General features: G+C 37.9%; 1 protein-coding gene across 19 annotated transcripts in view; it reads right to left on the minus strand.

The window, feature by feature from the left end:
* Luzp1 (leucine zipper protein 1) overlaps positions 1–21,513 on the minus strand; it is a 93,749-nt gene that overhangs the window by 31,498 nt on the left and 40,738 nt on the right. For 11 of the 19 annotated variants that reach the window (XM_013364380.4, XM_078025571.1, XM_078025579.1 and 8 more), the window contains one exon: positions 1,125–1,223. The exons of 1 other annotated variant lie outside the window; for it this stretch is intronic. The gene's annotated coding sequence lies outside the window, so the exon portion shown is untranslated. Of the gene's footprint in view, positions 1–356; positions 450–618; positions 650–1,124; positions 1,224–13,889; positions 13,912–21,513 lie in introns of those variants that run through there. 7 more of the 19 variants (XM_078025570.1, XM_078025578.1, XM_078025572.1 and 4 more) reach the window with 5 other exon arrangements.

The raw sequence follows: 21,513 nt of genomic DNA on the forward strand, positions 1-21,513 counted from the left end.
AGATAAAGACTTGCTTCCATTCACTCAACCAGAAATTAATTTCATAACCTGAAGTAGGAAGAATGTTTCAGGGAAAAGAACAGAACAAAAATCCTGAACTACTTAGAAGGGCAAGAGTTTGCCTTTAAGTTTCCTACTCCCACAATAAATTGTGCCTATTTCCTGCAAGGAGTTGGTTGACATGAAAATGAGAGGTCTTGTTGAGATTTCTTTCTTATGTCCATTCACTCCTGTGACTAGTACCCATGTCCCAGACTTAGTATATGTGTTTCCCTATTGCTTTATGTCCCCAGAGAACTCTTCTCTATCATCTAGCTACCAGTGGCAACCAAGACCACTATTGCTCGGCTACTCACTGCTCAAAGGTCTCACTTCACTCACTCCTATTTCACTGGTGTTCTCCACTGCTCTCATGGACACCAGCCAATAAAGTACTGGCACATGAAATCCTGAAAGGGATAGAAAAAGAAACTAGTTGTTGATCAAAAGTTTCTTTAATCTGTTAATTTTGCAAGGCTTTTTAAAGGTTATGTCCATTACTATCTCAATAAGAAAAGTAACTTACTTATTGAGAAACATTAGAGAATTGGGAATTTGGCTCAATGGTAGAGTACTTGCCTTGCATGCCTGAGGCCTCTGGGTTTAATCCCTAGTACCACAAAAACAAAAGAAAAACATTAATGAAAATAGTAGGGATATGAAACCTAGTCCTATCATTTACTACCTGTGTGAACTTGGAGAAATTATTTATTCTCTCTAAGCTCATTTCCTTGTGGTAATGATAAAAGCACTAACCTTAACCTTACAAGGCTGGAGTTATTATTAAGGGAGATGATATATGTCAAATGGGGCAGTGCCTGGCATTCAGTAAATATTCAGTAAGTGGCAGTTTAGGACTGCTTCTTAAGATTGTCAACTTCCACAAGATTTTTATCCTCGTCAGATTGGTCTATTGATTAAAGAAGAAAATAAGTGAAGTACTTAGCCTAGTGTTTGTTTCACAACAGGTCATTAACAAATATTGATTTTCCTCCCTTCCCCTTATGATAGTAAAAAATTATAGAGGACTCAGAAGTCACCCAATTCTACTGGTGTACCCAGACTTCACTGTACAACAAACTTACCATTTAGGCAATTTAAGCTTTCTGTCATACTTCTGGCTCTCCCCCAATGTTTGTTGTCTTGGACACAGTCACTATCTTTCAATGGTAATTGCTCTTGTCCTGGATAGAATATAAAAAGAAAGGAAGAGATATAGGTAAAGCATGAATCACATCAAGGCTGAGCTGATCCAAAGGCCTTCACATGTAGGACAATGTCAGAAAAGACAAGAGCTGAGTCTACATCCTGATCATGAAGGAAGTTGGCTATGTCTCTCAAGAGACAAAAAGGAGTTTGGCCCCAGAACACTTCCCCTTTCCTATCAGATGATATGATCCGAGGGCCAAATTGTCTTTCTTTAAATTAACAGGCCTATATATACGTCAGTAGTTGAAATATTTATATGACATCTTATAGCTGGGAAGCATCTCAGAAATCAATAGTTAAATGTCCTTATTGTAAGGAAAAAAAGTGAAGCTTGGAAAGGGTGAGTCACATAATTATTTAGGGGTAAAGCTAGGATTTTACTAAAAATTAGATGTTCTGGAAGATGGGTTAGAAAAGATAAACATCTGTAGAGTATCCACTATATCCTAGATACTATGTTTTATATAAGTCAATAATATGATGTTATCCCTACCATATGCATAAAGAATCTAAATTTCAAGAAGTCAAGTGACTTGTCCAAGGTCTTATAGCTTGCCTAGTAAATGGCAGTCAGGATTTTAAATCCTGATTTTAAACCCATGTCTGTCTGACTACAAAAGCCCCTTCACCATGCTTACTCTCATTTTGCTGCCTCTTTTCTCAGTCCTCAAAAGAGCCCTGAACCACCAGATATCAATTAGAACTAAAAATAGAGCTTCTATGTCTACAACCTTACCCTCCAGTTTTATAACAAGCAGCCACCTACAGGAGAGCTGAATTAAATTAAGAGAAGTGTTACTAGAGATAGGAGATCTGGGTCAAATCTTCCTGTCTATGGTGATCCTGAGAAAGAATGGAAAGGTTGCTTCTCAGTTAGTGGTAATCTAAAAGCTTCACATTCAAATATCCCCTTCCTTTCATCATGATTGCCTATCCCTCCCTTACACATACCTACAGACTACCGTGATTTCTACACCTTCAAAACACACACGCACCCCAGACTCCATCCCTGCCTCTTTTCTCCTAAAGAGCAAAGGGAGGACTGGGGCTGTAGCTCAGTGGTAGATCGTTTGCCCAGCATATGAAGCACTGGGTTTGGTCCTCAGCATCACATAATAAATAAAGGTATTGTATCCATCAACTGAAAAAAAAATTTAAAAGAGCTGAAAAGATAGAATTTATTTATTTATTTATTTATTTATTTATTTGGGTACTGGGGACTGAACCCAAAGTGTTTTATCATTGAGCAACATCTCCAGCCCTTTTTATTTATTTATTTTTGGAAGCAGAGACTTGCTAAATTGCTTAGGGCCTCGCTAAATTGCTAAGACTGGTCTTGACCTTACAATCCTTCTGCCTCAGCCTCCCAAATTGCTGAGATTACATATGTACAAAACCACACCAGACAAAATGATAGAATTAACATGGAGAAATGTTTTATTTTGTTTTCAAATGGTTTAAAAGATGAGAGCAAAAGGAGCCCTCAAGCCAATTAGCCTGAAGCCATAATAATTATTGATACACAATAAAAACAGCTATAAAAATATATGTGGAAGGCAGCACCCAAAAGATGGCTTGGGTGGGTGTGCGGAAACCTTCAGCTTCCTGTGCCCCCCTTTAAAAACATTAGTCAAAGTTAAGTGTGATTGCCATTCAAACAGCATCAGGATAAACCTCACAGGCCTTCTGTCCTGCCCCTATCACCATCCATCTCTACCCCATCCCCACACATACACACACACACACACACACACACACACACACACACACACACACACACACCCCTTCCTCTGCATGGCCTACAACCTCTCCTACATAAAAAATCTGAAATGGTGCCATAAACCTGGCCCCAGAACACTAATACTCCCATGCCTTAGGCATATAGTACATGAAGTAAATTTTGTGCATTCTTTTTCCTTAAAAAAAAAAAATCTGACCTATCTCCACTGACATCTCAATAGCCCAAAGGTGACAGTAAGACTCCACTGAAAACTACTGCCACAGCACCCACCACGCATTGCCAAATTTACTGACACATTTCTAAAGCCCAGGGGGCCTTTCTCTTTAAAACAGGATGAATGACTGGGGTTGTGGCTCAGGGATAGAGCACTTGCCTAGCACATGCAAGGTCCTGGGTTCAATCCTCAGCACCACATAAATAAAATAAAGGTATTGTGTCCAACTACAACTAAAAAATAAATATTAAAAAAAAAAAAAGGATGAAATGCACTGCCCAAAGTCAAGCAAACAGGAACTCCAAATGATCCTTATTTTTTTTTCAACTGTCTACATTCTCTCCTCATTCCTGAGGAATAGAAGCAAGCAGCAAGCGATTTCTTCCTTATGCATGTCATCTACTTCTAGCATCCTCCATGTACTGGCTTCTGTCATCACAATCACAGGATGATTGTAAATATCCAATTCTGTAGTGCTGCCCCTTCGCAGAGCTTTCCACTCTAGAGATCCACCTCATCACTTCCCTCAGGCATCTCTTCTGGTGCTTACTGTAACTTTTGGTCGTGGTAGTGGTGGTGGTGGTGGTTGATTGATCTGTCCAAAAATCAAGATTAAAGAACCCTTACAATCACAAAGAATCCATTCAACTGCCTCATTTTCCTGAGGAGCAAGTAAGTCTGAGAGAGAAGATTTGACCAAGGTTATAAAGCAAGTTAATGGGAACATGGTTGAGTTCTTTTGTTCCCAAAATGCTTCAGTAATGTGTAAGTGCTATGGAGAACTCTGTTTCCAGTGTGACCCTCCAAGACACAACAACTACAAACTAGATAAAATACAAAAATGAACAAAAGCTGGCAAATTTTAGAAAGAAGCTGAAAATTGGATGAAGGGACTGGAATGAATAATTCCTCATTTTTTGGAGCTCTGGTTTCAGAGTATCCAGCTATAATTCAAATAAAAACCAAATCTTAGGCTTTCAATCTTGAAGTACCAGAAGACACCGCCCAGAGCAGCCACAGATAATGGGAAGTAGGACAAGAACCAGAGAAGGAGAGTCTCAGGTTCTGTGTGCAAATTCTACCTAAGACTGTCTGACCCCTGAACCATGCATACAAAGAGCAGAATTCAAAGATCTCAGTTAAGAACAAAAGAATTGGATTGAAGCCAGGTGCAATAAATAGTACAAGCCTATAATCCCAGCTACTTCTGAGGCTGAGGAAGATAAAATATTCAAGGCCGGCCTGGGCAATTTGGTAAGACCCTACCTCAAAAAATGAAAGGGCTAGGGATATAGTTCAGTGGGTTCAATTGCTAGCACTACAATAACAGCAACAACAACAAAAACTGGACTGAGATTTGGACTGCCAGCTATTATAGGTAACACAGCTTACAGTCTGCTGCCTGCTCAAATAAAAATATCAACACTATTTGAGTTCCCACAACATAACATTCATAATGTGCAAAACACAATATCAAATTACATGAATAACTAGAAAAATTAAGCTTGTTGGCCATGGACAATCACCAGAGGGCAATTTCAAAATGATGACATGTTGAGATGATAAGACAAGAATAGTTAAGGCATAGCTATTATAACTGAGTTCAATGAAGTAAAAGAAAACATGCTCAAAATGAAGGGAAAAACAACAGTAAATACCAGAGAAATCAAAAGTTTTTTTTAAATGGAAACTTTTAGAAGAGAAATTCAATGAATGGGCTTAGAACAGAATGAAGATGACAAAGGTAAGAGTCGGTGAAGCTTGAAGAACAGAAATTATACAAACTGAAATAACTCTGGGCCATCTGCAGTCTCTAGAAAAACCACTCTTAGAACTGTTCACCAGAGAGTACAAAGTGATAACTTTATGTTATCAGAAAATTTGATACCAGGGAGAAACAGAATAACTTAAGATCACAGATTAGAAAAACTATTTAGTGGCAATTTTGTTAGACCAATCCACCCTCATCTACTAATTAAACTTCCTAGGGTCTTGCAGATATAAGTAGAATAATTTTGAAGGTGAAAAATGAAAGCACAGGATAAAAATTAAAACCAAAGATATCCATAATACCCAAAGACTCAGGAAGCAAATCTAATGTTCCACTATATGTTAGGGAGCAAGAAGAATCATTGCTTTCCTCCCATAATGGATGAGACAACACTCAAGATTGTTCAGGGGAAAATGCCAAGAGGGACTTCAATGGTTTTTCTGCCCTGTGCAGTCTCTTCATTAAAAAGCTAATCTAGGGGCTGTGGTTGTGGCTTGGTTGTATAAGGCTTGCCTAGCATACATGAGGCACTGGGTTCAATACACAGCACCACATAAAAATAAATAAATAGATAGATAAACAGATAGACAGACAGACAGACAGACAGACAGACAGATAGATAGATAGATAGACAGATAGATAGATAGATATCGAGGTATTGTGCAGATAATCTTACCTCTCATATGATGCATAAGTGAACAGGTTTAAGTGACTTGCGACCCTTTTTAAAAACTAATCCAACAATTATACTAGAATCCAACAATCTCACTGCTATGTATCACGTTCTTTTCACTTACCAAAGAAAATTTACCAGAGAAAAGAAAGATTGGAATTAGAATGAAAAAACTTAAGAACTTTCATGCATTTTGAGAGCATTTAAAAATAAACAACTGGTAAGACTAACTTGAGATTAGTAATAAGTATGTTTTTCAAGAGAACCACTAATCTGGCAAACAGACTGATAGCAGGTCCAGGTAGGAGCAATCAGTAGATCTGAGCTGCACAGTGCCAGCAGCTTGGCAAGAGTCAATTCAGTGCCACTGAGGTTGGTAGAAGCAGATAACCTGAACACCAATACTGACTTCACATGTTCAGGTCACTTACGTTGGACCTTAGGACGGTCTAAGTATAAACAGAAGAAACATAAGCTAAGAAGATACATCAATTTTGGTAAGGCCAGCCCTTTTCTCATCCCCTCTTCCATACCCCATCTCCCCACATAAGGAAAGAAGAGAATTAAGAGTGATTGTTTCTGACTCAAGTGCAAAACAGAACAAGACAATATGCCCTCTAAGTATAAATACCTTGTGCAAAGAGTGAAGCACCAAGATGGCAGCCCTAGTTTTACCACTAATATTAGTGGAAATGTCTTTTATATTCTCTGGGTCACGGTTTCATGTGTAAAACTAAAAGGTCAGACTAAATGATATTTAACAATGATATATTACTGTCCTTTCCAATGGCACTACGTTTAACATCCCTATTCATGTTATCTCCATCTGTCCTTGAAGACTATGAATAATAAATCCCAAAAGGCAGAAGCAGACATGTAAATTCACTTGATTTATAATACTACCTCAATATTACATAATTATTCAAAATTTTTAAAGAATTTTTTTAAGTCATCATTAATTATTAAATACATTAGTAACAGAGACTTCAAAACCTGTCTCTGTGATGGAGGGCTGCTAAAATAATGTCTTGCATTTGAAAGTGCTTTTAATTCTCCCAGGATAACTTTTCAATCTATGTAACCCTTGAGATGAGAAGGCAGATAATCTTATCTCTCATATGATGCATAAGTGAACAGGTTTAAGTGACTTGTGACCCTTTTTAAAAACTAATAACAGAGACCAGACTAGAATCAAACAATCTCACTGCTGCGTATGTATCACGTTCTTTTCTCAAAGAAAATTTACAAGAGAAAAGAAAAATATTGGAATTAGAATGAAAAAAACTTAAGAACTTTCATGCACTTTGAAAGCATTTATTAATTAACAATTGGTAAGCCTAACTTGAGATTAGTGTGTGTATTTGAAAACTGGCATTAAAAGAATCACCACCTGTCTCTGCTATTTCCTTCTCCTAACAAGTAGTCCATAATTGAGACTAGGCTTCCTTGCAATTAGCCTGTGTTTGTGAGGTTTAGCAACAGAACCACATGTCTAAAATTGTTAATTATTCACCTGCTTTAAGAAAGATGACAGAATCAAAGGAACATGCAGGATCCCTTTAACCTCAAGGAGTCTGTGATTAAGATTGTCAAGTGGCCATAAAGATTATAACAGGTATGGCAAAAGTAGTTAAACAGCAAGTCACAACAATCACCCTAAGGAGAAAGAAACCAAAAGGGCCTTCATTACCTACTAATCTTCAAGGTAACCCTAATCAGATAAAGACCATCATATTTATTGTATAAAGAAGAAAAAACATGGCTCAAAGTCATATAGCAGATAAGTAAAGCGGATTCTCACCCAGGTTATTTCTGCTATAAATTTTGCTTTCTCCTCTCCATTATACCACCTCTCTTGGTAGTTCTCTAACAAATCTTACCCTCAGGAAAGCCCATGGTGCATCAAACTCTGAAGTCAGCCTAGGGATAAAACAGTGAGTTGAAATAGACTCTGTATCCATGGCATTTATAGTATACAGCAACAGAAAAAAAAGAATCTTATCATTTAATTTAAATTATATAAATACAATTTAATAGAAATGGACTCACTCAGGGAGGTCTAGGAAGGCTCCCTCTAGTGAGAACGTTCCGTGACAAGAGAGCATGGTGAAATTGAAGAGCTAAAAGTCAATCTATGTGGCCAAAGAACTGAGAACAAACAGAAGTACAAGTAAGAGGAAGCTAAAGAGGTACAGAGAGAGCCACACCATGCAGAGATCCTTGGAGGCCAAATTTTGGATTTATATCTTTATCCAAAAAGTTAGAATAAGTAACTTTTAGTATTAAATAGAAGCCAAACAAACATATTCCAAAAAGATCACTTTGGCTTCAGTATGGAAAACAGATGGAAGGAAGAATAATGCAAAGATCAGTTAGGAGACAGGTTGTGTAGTCCAAAAGGGATAACGGTAATAAAAGCCAACAATAATGGGCACATACCCTCTCTTACCATGTTCTAGGCACCCATTCATTCTAATCACTTTATATGAACAAGATTAATCCTTATAATAACTCCATGGCACTAGTACTTCTATTCATAAAATGAAGATAGAATTAATTAACTGGATTAGGTGTTCCACTTCACGTTCATCCTTTATGTCAATCAGTCCTTTGCAAACACTTTTAATCAACTTGCCCTCTTCGCCTTTTTCATACTCAAAACTTTTGAGGCTGGGGTTGTGGGGCTCAGTGGTAGAGTGCTTAATTCACATGTGTGAAGCACTGGGTTCAGTTCTCAGCACCACATATAAATAAATGAATAAAATAAAGGTCCATCAACACCTAAAAAAAAATTAAAAAAAAAAAAAAAACTTTAATCCTGGGTGAACCAAACTAAGAAACTCTCCAAGCACACACCAAAGCAGTTAAGTGCCATTGAGAAGCCAACCACTAGTATCATCAAATAGTATCTTTTTTTTTGGGGGGGGGGGGCGCATGGTACTTAAACACTGAGCCACATCCCCAGTCCTTTTTTATTTTGAGACAGGGTCTCTCCTAAGTTGCTTAGCGCCTTGCTAAATTGCTGAGGCTGGCTTTGAACTCTCAATCCTCCTGCCTCCCAAGCTGCTGGGATTATAGGTGTGCACAATCATATCCAGTTCAACTAGTATCATTTTAAATTTAAATTTATCACTACAAACTTCAAACGCACATCTTGATGCTGCCAGCAATCCTGCTACATTTTTCCTAATAGGTTCAACCTTCTCACAACCAAAGATATCTCTCACACATTTTCTTCTCTCAGTAAACCTCCAGCACCCATCAGCTGATAACACTCATCACCAAGAAACAACATTCGGATCCTTGTTTTCCTATCTCCAAATCTAACATAACAATTCTGCTTTCCCTATAGTTAAAATAAACAGTTTTTGTTAGTATACAAAATACAACTTTTCATATTTATTACAGATACAATTCCTCACAACAACAACATCATCATCATCATTTTTCTCTAGTCTTATGTGCATCAGCATGCAAACATGCTCTAGAAGAATGCTACTCAGAATGAAATCCACAAATCAGTACTGGCTCACAAACCATTATCTTTAGAACTACTACAAAAAGTAAACATTTAGACCATAGTGTAGCAAGCTGACAGTTGCTGCAACAATTTCAAATGCTTCAATGGCTTTCCATTTCACTTAGATTAATCCAAAGCCTTTCCATAGCCTATGAGGCCCTATAAGATTCTGGCCCTCTACGTACTCTCTGACCTCATTTCCTACCAGCTTTTTTCCTCACTTCCTGTTTCATGCACATTCATTGTTTATTCCTGTCTAGCGCCTTTGCACTAGCTATTCCCCCTTCCCTTTTTACAAGCTGGCCCCTTTTAGTCATTCAAAGGTCAGCATAAGCTTTACCACCTCAGTAAAGCCTTGACCAGCCAACCTAAAGTAGTTCTCAGTCTCTAATATATCACCATGATTTAGTCTCACTTTACCATCAACCTTAATTGATATTTTGTTTGTTTATTGCTTGTCTTTTCCCTTGTAACCACTAACTCATCACTATATACCCAGAACCAAGAGTGCCTGACTGACAATAAACACAAGGTCTATAGCCCAGAAGAGTGATCTGGGCTGCAGATATGGAGACATAAATTAAGAGTCATATCCACAGAAGTGAAGTTACTAAACTCAGTGACATAGACTGAGATCACACAGGAAGAAGGTCTACTAGAGAAGAGAGGAGGGCCTGGGAGAGTAACAATGTAATAGTTTAGAGAGGATGAGTCCGAAAAACAAGAGAAAAGTAGGAGGAAAAATAGGACAGCAAATGTTATGTCACTGAAGTCAAGAGAAGAGTACTTCTGGAAGGAATGAGCAGTCAACAGTGAGGAAATTAGAGTAGGGATGTTGAATTCAGCTTGGTGGAAGACATTAATGACCTTAGTAAGAAGTGTTATATTGAAATGATATGAGTGGGGCTGGGGATGTGGCTCAAGCGGTAGCGCGCTCGCCTGGCATGCGTGCGGCCCGGGTTCGATCCTCAGCACCACATACCAACAAAGATGTTGTGTCCGCTGAGAACTAAAAAAATAAATATTAAAAAAAAAACTCTCTCTCTCTCTCTCTCTCTCTCTCTCTCTCTCTCTCTCTCTCTCTCTCTCTCCTCTCTCACTCTCTCTTTAAAAAAAAAAAAAAGAAAGAAATGATATGAGTGGAGAGGCAGACTGGAATGGAATGAGGCAGTGAATACAGACAGCTTTTTAGAACAGTTTGCCTGGAAAGTGAAGGTGACAAAGAAAAGACAGAGTTGAGGAATGGGTTTTTCATTTGTTTTTGTTTAATGGGGCATCACCCTCGCATATCACAGATACAAGCTGCAAAACTTAGTAGGTACAGGTCATCTAAATCTTTCAAATCTTTTTTACTCTCACATTCAACGTGGAATGTGTGATTTTGCTTGGACTGATGCCAAAGTGCCCACAGGATCAAACTATAAGTTTTATTTATATATATTTCTCTCTCTCTCTCTCTCTCTCTCTCTCTCTCTCTGTGTGTGTGTGTGTGTGTGTGTGTGTGTGTGTGTGTGTGTGTTATCTCCCTTATTCCAATGAAGGATAAATATGGTTCCCATATATTTTACCTAGGTATAAGAATAGAACTGTGGGGTGTATATAATACAGGGTCTGAGTAAGAAAGGTTTTCTGCTGTTTCTCATTTTAATTTGAAGACATTTTGTGGAGTCATTGTTATTTCTACCCCCAAAATTGTCTTTCCATTCTACAGCCTCTAAAGAATGTCACTTTGTCTCCACTTCACTTTCTCTCCTACCCTGCCTAGCAACATAGTATAATAGAAATAGTAAACACAGTTTTGAAATTAAAAGGCTCTGGGTCCCAGCTTTAATTCAGTCACATGGCAGTTTTGATGATTAAACTTTACAACCTGTTTCCTCAACTGAATATACAGATTATATCCAACTTCATGGGACTGTTTTAAGGATTGTCTAAAAATATACATTAAGCACCCAAACACATAAGGTCTACATAAATTCAGTCTTCTTTTCATCACCATTCTAATTAAATCTTACATATTTTTATTTAGTTTGTTTCCCTTTGTTTAGGTGGATCTGGAAGTCTTTGGAAATACAAATCCTGAGAGACTAACTTGCACATTTCCACTAGAAATAATTTGATTGTTTTTCAAGTTGATCATCTTCAGCATTAAAAACAAAACAGCCTTTCATTCACACACATACTATGTAGTAATGTAGGTAGCTGAATCCTAAATTCTAGTCTTATCTCTCTTAATTTACTAGTTCTGTGACCCTTGTAGGAATATTAAATTCTCTGAATTAAAGTTTCCTCATTTGTAAGACAGATATGAAAATATATCCCATAAGAATCAAATGAAATAATGTATGTCAAAGTACTTTGTACACTATAAAATATGGTTATTGTTATATTATAAATACACAAAGCAGAGCTAGTCTACCTTTGGCCAGTTTAGGTGTTAAGTTTCACTTAGAAAGCCATCAGTTCTGGAATATTCTGTAAGCCAAGGCTGCCTATTTCCAACTCAAATCCTCCTCTCCCTAATTATCTTCCCAATTTTACTTGATTTCCTTATTTTAGCAAGTTTACTTGGACTTAGCTCTGACCATATGGTTCCATGTCCCCCCACCAAAGACCACTAGACTTGATAACTCTAACTACACTTTTGGTTCTAACATTTGTCAATGTCTAACATTTTGTCAATGTCTCTCTACTTGAGTAATTTCCATGGTCTACTTTGCATCATGGTTTTAATCTGATGGTACTCTCTTAAGAGCAAAAATAAGAGGCTGTTCCACAGAGTTTTACATTCTCCACAGCACTTACTTATTTTTATACATACAAAGTATTCAAAAAATACTGGTTGAATTAACTTAGTGCTAATTTCTCATTTATTGCACTTATTATCCATACCACACAACAATGAAAATCTTTCTTCTTATTCTTCTCTACTACTTTTGTGTCTCCAAAGGCTTGACATAGGGGCTGGGGTTATGGCTCAGAGGTAGAGCACTCGCCTCCCATGTGCAAGGTCTTGGGTTCAATCCTCAGCACCACATAAAAATAAATAATGTGTATAACTACGAAAAATATATATTTTTTTAAAAAAAAGGCTTGACACAGTATGAAATACACAGCCCTTTTTATATTTTATTTAGAGATAGGGTCTCACTGAGTTGCTTGGCGCCTAGCTAAGTGACTGAGGCTGGCTTTGAACTTGTGATCCTCCTGACTCAGCCTCTAGGGCCCCTTGGGATTATAGGGGTGAGCCACCTTGTCAGGCTGCACACATACTTTTTTATTTTTTTTTAAATGTGGTATTGAGGATCGAGCTTAGGTCCTCGCCCTCCTAGGCAAGTGCTCTACCATTGAACCATAACCCAGTCTCCTCCACATATACTTTTTAAAATTAAAAAACGCCATAATTTTAAGGTCACATCAAAAATTGGTCAGAATTTATAAATATCATTAAACATTTCATTTTTCAAATTTCAGATGTCTCATTAATGTAATAATTTTTTGTCATTTATTTGAATCAGAATTCATTTAAGATCTTTACATTATGATTGGTTGATACACTTTTAAAGAATCTTTTTATCTGTAGGTTCTCTCCAACTTTGTCATCTTTCCTTTTTATAGTGTCAGCCAGGATTGCAGTCTTCTTAGGTATTGACTGGGGAAGGATAGGACCTGTTTCCAAGTTCACTCAGTGATTGTTAGCAGGATTCAATTAGTCTTCTCTAGCAGTTGAACTGAGGTTTCAGTTCCTTGCTGGTTGGTAGACTAAGGCCACCATCAATCAGTTGCTTGGCGTGAGAGTTCTTTAGCATAGCAAATGGCTTCATCAAAGCAAGGAAGAAATAAAAAGAGCAAAAGAGGGAGACTGAGAGCAAGTACATGAGTGTGCACAAGCCCACATTAGTAAGAAAGAAATATTTTTTTTGTATCCTGATCTTAGAAGTGACTTGACTTTACTTTAGTAATTTTCTTTCTTTTTTATCTGTGGTACCACAGGTACCTGTCCTTCCCCAGTCATACCCTGAGAAGACTGATCCTGGCTGACACTTTGACTGCAGTCTTGTGTGAGACTCTGAAGCAGAGGACACAGTTAACCATGCCCAGGTTCTGAATCCACAGAAGCTATGATATCATGTATATTATTTTATGCTGCTAAATTTTGCCACATAACAGATAACGAATACCCCTTCTGTATGTTTTTTAAAAAGAAAAGCCCCCAGTTTCAATCCCTGGTACAAAAAAAAAAAAGTATATGTATAAAACATGTATATACATATATAACAAACAGATATAATTATATGATATTTGGAATTTGCTTGAAAATACAAGATGAGGCCTGGGGATGTGCTCAGTGCACTGCTTAGCAGGCACGAGGTGGGTAGGAAGGAAGAATGGAATGGGGATTAAGTGGACAGGTGTATAAAAAACAATATTGATCATATGTTCATAATTGTTGAAAATAGGTAAATGAAAGTTAATTAAGAAGTATAATGTGGGCCAGGCACAGTGGCACATGCCTGTAATCCCAGAGGCTCGGGAGGCTAAGGTAGGAGGATCACAAGTTCAAAGCCAGCCTCAGCAAAAGTGAGGCACTAAGCAACTCAATGAGATCCTGTCTCTAAATAAAATACAAAATACGGCTGGGAATGTGGCTCAGTGGTCAAGTTCCCCAATACCCAAAAAAAAAAAAAAAAGTAGAATGTGGATGGGTGTGGTGGTGCACACCTGTAATCGCAGAAGCTCAGAAGGCTGAAGCAGGAACTCGAGATGAAAGCCAGCTTTCGCAACTCAGCGAGATCCTGTCTCTAAATAAAATATAAAAAAGGGCTGAGGACATGGCTCAGTGGTTAAGCACCTTTGGGTTTAATACCTGGAAGAAGGAAAAAGAAAGAAGAAGGAAGAAGAAAGAAGGAAGAAAGAAGAAGGAGGAGGAGGAAGAGGAAGAAGAGGAGGAGGAAGAAGAGGAAGAGGAGGAGGAAGAAGAGGAAGAAAAAGAGGAGGAGGAAGAAGAGGAGGAGGAAGGGGAAGAGGAAGTAGTAGTAGTAGTAGTAGTAGTGGTAGTGGTAGTAGTAGTAGTAGTAGTAGTAGTAGTAGAAGAAGAAGAAGAAGAAGAAGAAGAAGAAGAAGAAGAAGAAGAAGAAGAAGAAGAAGAATGCAAGTGGGGCAGGCTGGGTAAAATCCAAGAACTCAAGGGCCCTTCTAGAACTGACAACCTATGATTCCACAGTACCTCAAAGCCAAAGCATAAATACTATCCTTTCCCAGGTTTCCTGACTGCATATATCACTTCAGTCTATGCTAGTGACCAACATCACTTTTCCATAAAAACTGTGAAGTACTTAAATCTGATGGGTTAAAATAAGAATGTGGGAATGTGGCTCAATGGTCAAGTGCCCCAGTACCCACCCCCCAAAAAAAAGAAAGTAGAATTTGACCCCAGTAGGTAAAGAGAACAGAGTGTACAATAGCCAATTGCTACAAAGTGCTTGGCACAAACTAGGAGAAATCACTCTAAGGTCTCCTACTATAGAAAGCTATCACTGGTTTTACTTTATTTCTCATCTGTCTTAGGACATGATAATCTCCTGCCTGCATAAGTATTTTTTAGAATATTTTTTAGTTGTTGATGGGCCTTTATTTTATTTGTATGTGGTGCTGAGAATCAAACCCAGTGCCTCACACATGCTAGACAGACACTCTTCCACTGAGCAACAACCCCAGCCTGTGCATAAGTATTTTAACATTTCCTCCCTACTCTGTAGACAAACTTAATTTCTTAATCCCTTAAAGTTTCCTCTCATAAGTCATAAATATCTAGATTGTTGTGAATGACCTATTTTTCAAAGCTCAGTTTTGTTTCAGCTAATTAAAAAGATCTTATGGTCTATACAAGAAAAGAACCTTTAGAAGAAAGAAATTATATCTGCTTTTTCTCTTCAAAGTCTAATTCTTAAAAGAGAAATTAATGGAGAGACAAATGGGAACCTAGTGCCTTAGTTCTCACTCTTTCTTGGAGTATCTTACCATTTCTACTGCCACCTCCCACTTCTACCATAAAAGATGTTTATGCTCTAATCTGTCATGATAGCTTTAATTACATATACAATATTTATATCCTATACTACGCCTTACCCTCTTTTTAACAATGGGCTGGACAGGCAAGGTGGCAAGTTATCTGTAATCTCAGCTATTCAGGAGGCAACTGCTTGAGATCAGGACTCTAGCCTTGGCAACAAAGAAAGACAAGCCTTTGTCTCAAAAAAAAGAAAGTCCTGAAATATACATTCCTATTTATCCTATCTCAGGCTAAATATCAGGGAAACCTGGGGAGCTTTCAAACATCACCATCTGACAAGTAAGCCAATTTCTGCAGCAAGTCAATGACATCAAAAAGGAGGGAGGCAGGGCTAGGACTGAGGCTCAGTGGCAAAGCACTTGCCTCACACATGTGAGGCACTGGGTTCGATCCTCAGCACCACATACAAATAATTAAAATAAAGGAGGGAGCAGCAGAAGAGGAGTTGCTCTAGATGAAACTTAGGGAAAAATATCAAGGTACTATACCATGTGGGGTTTTGTTGGATTCTTATTCTAACAAACTATGAGGATATTTTTGATAGTCAAGAAAAAATTATTATGAACTAGGAATTAAGTGTTGTTAAAGATTTGTTAATTTTATAAATAATGGCATTATGGTTATGTGAGAAAATGTCCATAATGAATGATACACATGGAAGTATGTAGACTAAAATGACATAATATCTAGGATTTTCTTTAAAATGCCTCGAAAAACAAACAAAAAAGGAACACATGACGTGGTAAAATCTTTAAAACTACTAAATCTAAATATGTACAAGATTTTTTTTTGGGGGGGGGGTGCATTCTACAAGCTGAGCTATGTCCACAGCCCCAGGTTCATTTTTATTAGCCTCCCTAATTTAGAGTATTTTTAAGATTCTTTATAATTTAGAATATGTTTAATGCTAATGCCAATATTTAATACAAACTGTTTGGTAATATCTACCAAAGCTGAACACATGACCCAGCAATCCTATTCCTTAGTATATACTCAAGAGAAATGAGTGTGTAAGTTCACAAGACATGTAAAACAATAAAAGATGCTCATAGCATCTTCTCATATAGCCCAAACTGATAAGATCCCAAATGTCCATCAACTGAATTAATATGTAACTGTGGTTCAGACACAATGTAATATTATATATTGCTACACATAACATATATGAATGTCTAATAAGATATTGAACAACAAAAAAAAAAGCCAAAACCAAGACAGTACATACAGTACATACTGTCTTGGCTCTATACGAAATTCAAGAATAGACAAAAGTAGTTAATAAAAACAGGGTAGGTGGGGGCTGGGGTTGTGGCTCAGCAGTAGAGCGTTTGCCTAGCATGTGTAAGGCACTGGGTTCAATCCTCAGCACCACATAAAAATAAATAAATAAAATAAACATATTGTGTCTATCTACAACCAAAAAAAATAGCTACTTGGGTAGCCAGTATGGATGAGAAAGAGTAGCAAGGGAGCTTTCTAGAAGTCTGAAAATGTTCTGTCTTAATCTGTTACATACCTCCATATGGGTTGTCTCTCTCTCTCTTTTTTTTTTAATTAGTTCATTTCCATCATATAATATCAGAGTTCATTTTGACATAATTATACAAGCGTGGAATATAATTTGCTATAATTGAGTCCCCAGTGCTTCCCCTTTCTCTTCATTCTCCCTCTCCCTCTTCCTTTCCCTCTACTCTAGTGATCTTTCATCTTTTGAGTAATCTTTACATAACTCTGTGTGCGTGTGTGTGTATGTGTGTGTGTGTGTGTATGTGCGTGTGCGCATTGAGAGCTAGTTAGGTACAATGACTTTGGCCTGTAATCCCAGAGACTAGGGAGCCTGAGGTAGGAGGATCGCAAAGTTCAAGTCCAGCTAGGCAACTTATCAACACTCTGTCTCAAAATGAAAAATAAAAAGGACTGGGAAGCCTGGTACGGTGGCGCACACCTGTAATCCTAGCAGCTCAGGAGGCCGAGGATCATGATTTCAAAGCCAGCCTCAGCAAAAGAAAAGTGCTAAGCAACTCAGTGAGACCCTGTCTCTAAATAAAATACAAAATAGAGCTGGGGATGTGGCTCAGTGTTGCAGTACCCCCGAGTTCAACCCCCAGTACCCGCACCCCCCCACACACACACACCAAAAAAAGGACTGGGGAATGTGTAGCTCAATGATAAAGCACCCTGGGTTCAGGTCCCAGGGGAAAAAAAATTCATTGAATAATTTCTGTATATCAGTCATGAGCAAACAAATATGAGAATAAAAATCAAAATTTTGGATATCAGTATTTAGTGAAAAGTTCTGTAAGCATTCTAATGTGTAGTCAATACTAAAAACCATTCTTCTACCTTAACAAACTCAAATTTAATTTATGTTCTTCCTATTTCCAATGCAATAGTAACTATGAGGTTACTATTATAAGAATGGAAGGTTCTTCCTCTTATAGAAGAAAGGTATAAGAACAGAAGCTAAAAGACAACAGGGCAGAGCAGGAGACAGGAAAACACTTGAAAAAAGTAAAGATCCAGGCTGAGGAGAAAAGACAAAAGTTAGTGCTGATCAAACTAAGAACATGGGTGAAAGTGCCAACTGGTAGCACAGCTCTGATATTAGCTCCAGCTTTGTAAATGACTAACTATTGTGCGAACTTGGGCAAATTGCCCCATTTCACCAGGCTTCACTGGGATCTCTAACAGCTTTTAAACAACATCTGAAGAGGCAGTTGAGAGGAATCAAGTAGGAACAAGTCCTTTCAACAGACCCTAGGGTTTACTAGCATAGCACTTATCATTTTGTATTATAATTGTCTACCTGTTTAACTCCAGCACCAAACCTTGAGCTCCTAAAAGGCTAGGGTTCTGTCTGTAAATGTTCAATGACTAAATTGATGAAAATTATGTGTGCTTGTACTTAACATAGAGGAATAATTCATCTTCTAAATGTACATCCTTTCAAATAACATTAAATAATATTATTTTCCTTAATAACACCCAGTAAAAGTAGTCCAGATTCTAGAATGTCCAGAATCATTGGAAATTCAGGGTCCCTAGAAGATGTACAGACAGGGACTTCAGAAGTCCATACCTCTTATTCCCTGAATAATATACCTCCTAGCGACTCAAAAAGCTGAGGAAAGAGAATCACTTTAGTCCAGGAATTCAAGGCCAACCTGGTGGTGAGATCCTTTCTCAAAATAAAAACAAAACAATAAGGGCTGGGAATGTTGCTCCTGGATTCAATACCCAGTACTGCAAACAATAAAGGAGGAGGAGTTAATGGTGGAGGGGAAAAGGAGGAGGAAGAAATATCCTAGTATCTAATGTTTACATATTACCTCATAATAATAATATATCACATAAGTATCTAATGCTAACACAGTATCTTAGCTCAAAGTATTTTCATACCCATACTCAATGCTCACAACAACCCTCCTAAAATGGGATTATCAAATCTATTTTATGTGAGGAAACTGAGGCTCAAAGTTTAAATAATTTGTTGCAAGCTACAGCAAGTGAAGAAGGGCTTTCACTTGTATTCTTTCTTCGGTGCCCAGAAGAGATAGGAAAGGATCAATACTTCCATGTCCCTGGCCTCTCCAAATGAGCTGAATCAGTCCACCAAGCTGCTATTGTTTTACTAAACTCTCTTAAATTTTCCCTATCCCCATGAAGATCATTTATGTAAACTATTTTTTATTATGTTTTACATAAAAAATAAGGTCAGCCCAAGAAGAAAACTTCCCAACACTGAAAACAGCCATAGTAATAAACTGCTGGCTTACACCTTTGTGTAAAAAGCTAAACAACTTAAAGCAAAACATGCTCTAGCAGGAAGATGTCAACCCTACTGATCAAATAGCCCCTGAGCACTTAGGTGGTTAGTTATGCACAGCTGATTCAGTGTGGCCATTCTAAACCCTTCAATAGCTAAAGTCAGGGCTGGGGTTGTGGCTCAGCAGTAGAGCGCTTGCCTAGCACATGCAAGGCCCTGGGTTCAATCCTCAGCACCACATAAAAACAAATTTTAAAATTAAAATACTTTAAATGACTAACAAAATAACATAAAATTTATAATCTCTAAGAAACAACACCAAAGGACACTGAACACTTGCAATAGAGCCAGGCACACATATGAGTGGGCACTCAATAAGGGTGTGCTGTGTGAATGATAACTGAGAACTTTAAATCCATCAAAAACTACTATGGCGGGGCTAGGGTTGTGGCTCAGCAGTAGAGTGTTCACCTAGCATGTTCAAGGCGCTGGGTTCAATCCTCAGCACCACATATAAATAAATAAAATAAAGGTACAGTGTCCAACTACAACTAAAAATATATATTAAAAAACATTTTTTTTAAAAAAAAAAGAAAACTACTATAGCAAACAAAATATCCAGGACAAAAACCAGAAGAGATGTGTAGAGAATGTCAAGTAAATTGAAAAAATAGCAAATAAGGATCTAAGGCAGTTTCACCCAGTCATACCTGGAGTGCCATTAAGTCAAACACTCTGAATTTAAGTACCACCTTACATCTACAGCAGACATCTACAGCCCAAGAGAACCAGCATTCAAGTTCTCTCTCCTTAGGCCAGCATCTCAACCAGCAGTAGCTCACCCCCTTCACCCATTACTTACCTTTAACAATGCCCTGAAGCCCAGCCACAGGTTTGCTGCAGTAAAGCCATGCAGTATAAGGGTTTGGAGGAAATGAGTATGCCATCTGACACTTTTCCGGCATAGCCTAAGCCGATTAGTTTAAGTTACAAACATGACTGCGAGATTCCAATATGCTGATGTTTTTTTAGTTTTCTGAAAACTAAAAATAACCTATTTATCAAAACAGGAGCAATCCTCAAGTATTTATGCCCTGTCAGTAATCCAAAGTTCTATTTCCTCAAATACTTCATCTAGAGTATCTTTTTTTTTTGAGAGAGAGAGAGAGAGAGAGAATTTTAATATTTATTTATTTTTTTTTTTTTTAGTTTTCGGCAGACACAACATCTTTGTATGTGGTGCTGAGGATCGAACCCTGGCCGCACGCATGCCAGGCCCGAGTGCGCTACCGCTTGAGCCACATCCCCAGCCCATTTTTTTTTTAATTATCTCTTCACCACCCTACTATTAACTATTAAATAGTCATTAACTATTTTTTTAAAGAGAGAGAGAGAGAGAGAATTTTTTAATATTTATTTTTCGGTTTTCGGTGGACACAACATCTTTATTTTTATGTGGTGCTGAGGATCAAACCCAGCGCCCCGCGCATGCCAGGCAAGCGCGTTACTGCTTGAGCCACATCCCCAACCCAAAAAGCTTTCTTTATTTTTATTTTTATTTTTTGTAATGCTGGGGATTGAACCCAGGCCTTGTGCATGCAAGGCAAGCACTCTACCAACTGAGCCAAATCCCCAGCCCTAGAGCATCTTATTACATGCAAGTCTCCACACCTTCCCTATATTCCCCACTATTCCTCCTAATCTGCCCTGAGAACTGAGCAAGAGACCTAAACTACTAACTTATGCATTTAAAGTTTCCCTTCAGATAAACAAACACATGAAGAGCTTCATATATATATATATACAAGGTTTCTGCCTTGTATAGAACCACACTAGAAGAAAAGCTGAGCTACAGCAAAGAAAAATTGAAGGACAAGATAGGGCATGATCAGGAAGTCAGCTAAATGCTTTTCATTCAGGCAGGAATGGAAAGAGCCCCACCCACCTAGAATACAGCATAAGGGCAAATGGCTTCCAGTATAAACCCAGACTGTGCTTGTTTCTTCACCTTAAAACACAGCCATTAAGCCTACTCTGGAGACACACATGTCCAAATAGCCCTGCGTACCCTACAAGAATCATTAGGGTATCCTGGGGTTGAAATTATTTTTTCAAGGGAAATAAACTTTCATCATTTAAGACAAGTTAAGCTTGAATTGCCAATTTTCCAGTCATGTAGGGTTGATAGAGGGACTCAGATCATACCACTAAGAAGTGAGAGTTCTAAGGATGCTAGAAAACTGTTTTCCATAGCTCTCCCAGCTCTCAAGCCTATAAGTGAGCCAGTACTCCTCTTACCAAAGCAAAAATTAACTATGGACTTTGAACTTATTTGTTCTTTGCAATAGTATCAGAAAAATGCCACAATGCTGTTACCACCCTATACAGACCCAACAAGATTTTTTAATTTTTTCTTTTTTTGTGGATGTACATGGACAGAATGCCTTTATTTTATTTATTTTTATGTGGTGCTGAGGATCGAACCCAGTACTTCACGCATGCCTGGC

This window comes from Ictidomys tridecemlineatus, chromosome 11, assembly GCF_052094955.1.
Source record: "Ictidomys tridecemlineatus isolate mIctTri1 chromosome 11, mIctTri1.hap1, whole genome shotgun sequence".
NCBI classification, from domain to species: Eukaryota; Metazoa; Chordata; class Mammalia; order Rodentia; family Sciuridae; genus Ictidomys; species Ictidomys tridecemlineatus.